At 37.2% G+C, this 5,497-nt stretch overlaps 1 pseudogene; it reads right to left on the minus strand.

Annotated features, from left to right (window-relative positions):
* Positions 1-2,874: 2,874 nt before the first annotated feature.
* On the minus strand, positions 2,875-4,813 carry LOC136142629 (heat shock cognate 71 kDa protein pseudogene; annotated as a pseudogene).
* Between the last annotated feature and the right edge of the window lie 684 nt (positions 4,814-5,497).

Raw genomic sequence — 5,497 nt, forward strand, 5'->3', positions numbered from 1 at the left:
CAAATGTCACCTTCTTGAGTTCTTCATTGACTGCTCTATTTTAATTACAATGCTTCTTTACTCTAAGAATAACTATATAATTTCCCTGTTTTATTTTTCTTCTGTAACACTACCACTTAACATACTAAATATTTCACTTATTAATACTCATCGCCCATCAAAATGTAAGCTCCATGAGAATCTTTTTTAACTGCTGATACCCCAGTACCTAGCACTGTGCTTGGCACATGGTAGATGTTCAATACATATTTTTAATTAATAGCCACCACAAGGAGAACTTCCTCTAATTACCAAATAATTAAAATAGTGCTGTATAGATGGAGGAAATATATAAATGTAAAAACAGTAGAGGGCTTCCCTGGTGGTGCAGTGGTTGAGAGTCTGTCAGCCAATGCAGGGGACACGGGTTCATGCCCCGGTCTGGGAAGATTCCACATGCCACGGAGCAGCTGGGCCCATGAGCCATGGCCGCTGAGCCTGCATGTCTGGAGCCTGTGCTCCACAACGGGAGAGAAGACAACAGTGAGAGGCCCACGTACCGCAAAAAAAACCACAAAAAAACAAACAAAAAACAGTAGAATCCAGAAATGTAGTCAAATATAAATATGTGTTTAGTATATGGTAAAGATGGTAATTAAAGTCAGTGAGAAAAGTTTGAATTAGTCAATCAGTGGTCTTGGGATGATAGTCTAGCCTGGGGGTTCCCAATATTTTTCAAGTAATGACATACATTAAATTATATTTATTTGTCACATTAAATTATATTTATTTGAATGTATAGAGGAGTCTGATCATGGTTGAAGGCAAGTGATCCAGGAATTCTGACAGACCATAACCCTTCCTAGCCACCCCCAAGGCTGATGAGATCATGTCTGTGACCACCTGAAGGATTATCAGTTGGGAATTTCTGAGTTGATCATTTCTAAGGAAAAAAATCTGGACCCCTATTTTTCTAATTAACCCAAGAAATAATACTGGTGGATTCAAGCTATAAATGTAAAGTTTAAAGCCCATAAAATTATAAGAAAACAAGATTTTTCTAAGCATTATGATATATACAGAAGCAGAAGAAACTAAATTGATTAATTAGACAATATAAAAATTTAAAAACTCAATGGAAAAAAATCCCAACATAAACAAAATTTTTAAAAAACTGGGGAAAATATTGCTATTATACTAATTTTCAAAGAGCTAACTTAATTAAATAAGAAATGTAAAAAAAAACTATTAGAAAAATTGGTAAACCAATGGAGAGGAAATCCACAGAATAAAAGACCAAGATGGCTAATAAACTTGTTAAAAAATGCTGTTTCACTTATAAATAAAACAAAATTTAAAACAGTTAAGAACTGACAATACCCAATATACATGAGTTGTGAGAAAATGAGCTTCCTAAGTCACCCAAGTTATGTGTCATATTCCCTTTATCCATTTTGTCCCCACTATGTTTGCTTTATTTCTGTTCTTTCAAAGTTATCTTTGTTTAATATGACATAATTGAAGAAATGAAGATGGTAAACATCCAAATATGTCATTTCCAGCAAATTTTCTTATGCTCCCTGAAAATCAGTTGCTGAAAACTTAGAACTAAAAATGTATCTTTGGTTCTATTCAAGTTTGTTCTCTCCATGAGCAGAGTATTACTGTGATCCCTGGATTGGAATTCCTTGAAATCATACTTACAGTAACACAATTTTGATACTTTATAGATAGCCACAAATTAGGATACGTCAAAGTGGAAAGTGGGTCTAATTTTTTTATCTTATTACTTTTGACCCTGTGACTAATATTTTCTTAAAATAGAGAGTGTGAAACAAAGAGATAGAGAAAAAAAAATCTGGAAACTTCTGTTTACCTACTTTCTTTTCCCTTTTTCTTCCATTCATACTTTCTTCCAAAAGCCACACTCTAGTACAATTTACTTCAATTACTCCAGATCTTTTAGATTTTAAATATTTGCAGCATTTAAAAAACTACATTGTATAGATCAACATAGTGTTGACAACTTTTTATTTTGCTAAGGAAATAGAATTTTAAAACACCAACGACAAAATACTATTCCCATGATTTCATAAAGGAAAGGCAATTTTTGTCGTGGGCACTCACTTTAAAATATCTTTTTATTTAAAAATCATTATAGATTAATAGAAAGTATCCCCCAAATTACAGAAAGATGCTGTATACCATATAACCAATTCCCCCCTAATGATAAAATCTTGTAAAACTATAATGCAATAGCAAAACAAGGAAACCAATATTGTTACAATTCACTGACTTTATTTAGAGATCATCAGTTTTATGTGCTCTCATTTCTGTTTGTATAATTCTATGGAATTTTATCACAAGTGTAACTTTGTGTAACTACCACCATATTAACAGTATTAACAGTACTATCACTTTAAGGATCTTTTGTACTGTTGTCCTTTTATAAATGCAGCCACCCCTCCTCCCCATCTCTAACAACAGGAAATCACTAATCTGTTCTCAAGCTCTACACTTTTGCACGTTGAAAATGTTATATAAATTGAATGATACAGTATGTAATCTATTGGCACTGGGATCTTTCATACAGCATAATGTCTTTAAGATCCAGTCAAGTTCATGTATGTATCAATAGCTTGTCCCCATCTATTGTTTTTGTTCTGTTTTGCCAATTTTAAATACATTTTTATTTAAGACATTGCATTTTCCACTTACAATACAGTGCTTGTAAAGTGTAATGTTAGTTCCTTTCCCTGTGCACACATTCCATGTTCAAGTATCAAGAATGCCCAGTTTACTAAGCAGCTCAACTTTAAAACTGCCATGGAATTTGCTACAAATTTGGGTCCTTCAATGTTGTGTTGAGCAATGCTAAACCTATGCTAGGCTGGCTTAATCAACCTCTTCAATGGTGGGCCCAGAGGAGGCACCACCAGACGGAGGAGCTCCACCACCAGGGAAGCCCCTGGGCATTCCACCTGGCATTCCTCCTGGCATGCTTCCTGCACTCTGGTACAGCTTGGTAATGATGGCGTTGCAGACTTTTTCCAGCTCCTTCTGCTGATGTTCAACTTCTTCCTACTCTGTAGTCTGGTTCTTATCAAGCCAGTTGATTATTTAATTACACTTATCATGAATCTTCTGTTTGTCTTCATCATTAATCTTGCCTTGAAGTTTCTCATCCTCAGCAGTAGCTTTCATGTTGAAAGCATAGGATTCAAGAGAATTCTTTGAAGACACCTTATTCCACTGCTTCTCATCTTCAGTTTTATACTTCTCTGCTTCCTGAACCATGCGTTCAATGTCTTCCTTGCTCAAACGGCCCTTGTCATTAGTGATGGTAATCTTGTTCTCTTTTCCTGTGCTCTTATCCACAGTAGAGACATTGAGGATGCCATTGACGTCAATATCAAAAGTGACTTCAATCTGAGGAACAGCACGGGGGGCAAGAGGTATGCCTGTGATTTCAAACTTGTCAAGCAGGTTGTTATCCTTGGTCATGGCACACTCACCTTCATAAACCTGAATGAGTACACCGGGCTAGTTGTCCGAGTAGGTTGTGAAGATCTGCGTCTGCTTGCTGGGAATGGTGGTGTTGTGCTTGATGAGGACAATCATGACTCCACCAGCAGTTTCAATTCCAAGGGAAAGAGGAGTGACATCCAACAGCAGCAAGTCTTGAATATTTTTAGATTTGTCTCCAGATAAAATGGCTGCCTGGACAGCTGCACCATAAGCAAAAGCCTCATCAGGGTTGATGCTCTTATTAAGTTCTTTCCCATTGAAGAAGTCCTGTAGAAGTTTCTGAATTTTGGGGATGCGGGTTGAATCACCCACCAGGACAATATAATGGATCTGAGACTTGTCTAGTTTGGCATCCAGAAGGGCTTTCTCCACAGGGTCCAGTGTGCCACTGAACAGGTCAACGTTCAGTTCTTCAAATCGGGCATAGGTAATTGAGGTATAGAAGTCAATTCCTTCATAGAGGGAATCAATCTCAATACTGGCCTGAGTGCTGGAAGAGAGAGTGCACTTAGCACGCTCAGAAGCAGTACGAAGGCGACGGACAGTCCTCTTGTTCTCACTGATGTCCTTCTTGTGCTTGCACTTGAATTCTGCACTAAAATGGTTGACCATCTGGTTGTCAAAGTCTTCTCCACCTAAGCGGGTATCTCCAGCTGTAGATTTGACCTCAAAGATTCCATCCTCAATAGTGAGGATTGACACATCAAAAGTGCCAGCACATATATCAAAGATCAGCACATTTCTTTCTGCTCCAACCTTTTTGTCTAAGCTATAGGCAATAGCAGCAGCAGTTGGCTCACTAATAATTCTAAGTACATTGAGCCCAGCAATAGTTCCAGCATCTTTGGTAGCCTGACCCTGAGAATCATTAAAGTAAGCGGGTACTGTAACAACAGCATTGGTAACAGTCTTCCCAAGGTAGGTTTCCGCTATTTCCTTCATCTTTGTCAAAACCATGGATGACACCTCCTCTGGATAAAAACTTTTTGTCTCTCCCTTGTATTCTACTTGAACTTTAGGCCTGCCTGCATCATTCACCACCATGATGGGTCAGTGCTTCATATCAGACTGGACAACAGCATCATTAACTCTTCGTCCAATGAGGCGTTTGGGATCAAAGTGTCGGTGGGATTCATTGCAACTTGGTTCTTTGCAGCATCACCGATCAATCGTTCGGTATCATTAAAGGCGACATAGTTTGGTTCCCCTGATCATTGGCAATTATTTACACATTTCTGTGCTGGAAGACACCCACACAAGAATGGGTGGTGCCAAGATCAATGCCAACTGCAGGTCCCTTAGACATGGTTGCTGGAGTGCAGGCCCTGGTCCACTGAAGGAGAAAACAGCAACCTATAGAGCTGCCGCTGCGTTCAATGAGAAACCCCATCTATTGTTGAGTATGGATGTACCATGTACCACAGTTTATTTAACTACTCACCTATTGAAATATATTTTGGTAGTTTTCAGTTTGGAGCTACTACAGATGAAGCTACTATAAACATTTGTGTAACACTTTCATTTATCTGAGATAAACGCTGAAGAATGCATTTGCTGCATCATAAGGTAGTTGTAGGTTTAGTTTTTTTATTTGTTTATTTCTTTCTTTCTTTGCTTGATTTTGTTTTTAAATTCCCTTTCATTCCTGAAGGATATTTTGCTAGATATAAAATTTACAGTTGACAATTCTTTTATTTCAGTACTTGAGAAGCATTGTACCACTTCTTTCTGGCCTTCATGACTTTACATGAGAAATCTGTTGTCAATAGAATTTGTGTTTCCATATAGGTAATGCATTATTTCTCTCGGGTTGATTTCAAGATATATATTTTTTTATCTTTGGCTTTCAGAATTTAATTCTGATGTGTCTTGGCATATATTTATTTGAGTTTATCCTATTTAGGGTTTTCTAAGCTTCTTGGGTCTCTATGTTTATGATTTTTGCTAAGTCAAAGAAGTTTTCAGCCATTTGTTCTTTGAATATTTTTAT

Source organism: Phocoena phocoena, chromosome X (assembly GCF_963924675.1).
Source record: "Phocoena phocoena chromosome X, mPhoPho1.1, whole genome shotgun sequence".
NCBI lineage: Eukaryota > Metazoa > Chordata > Mammalia > Artiodactyla > Phocoenidae > Phocoena > Phocoena phocoena.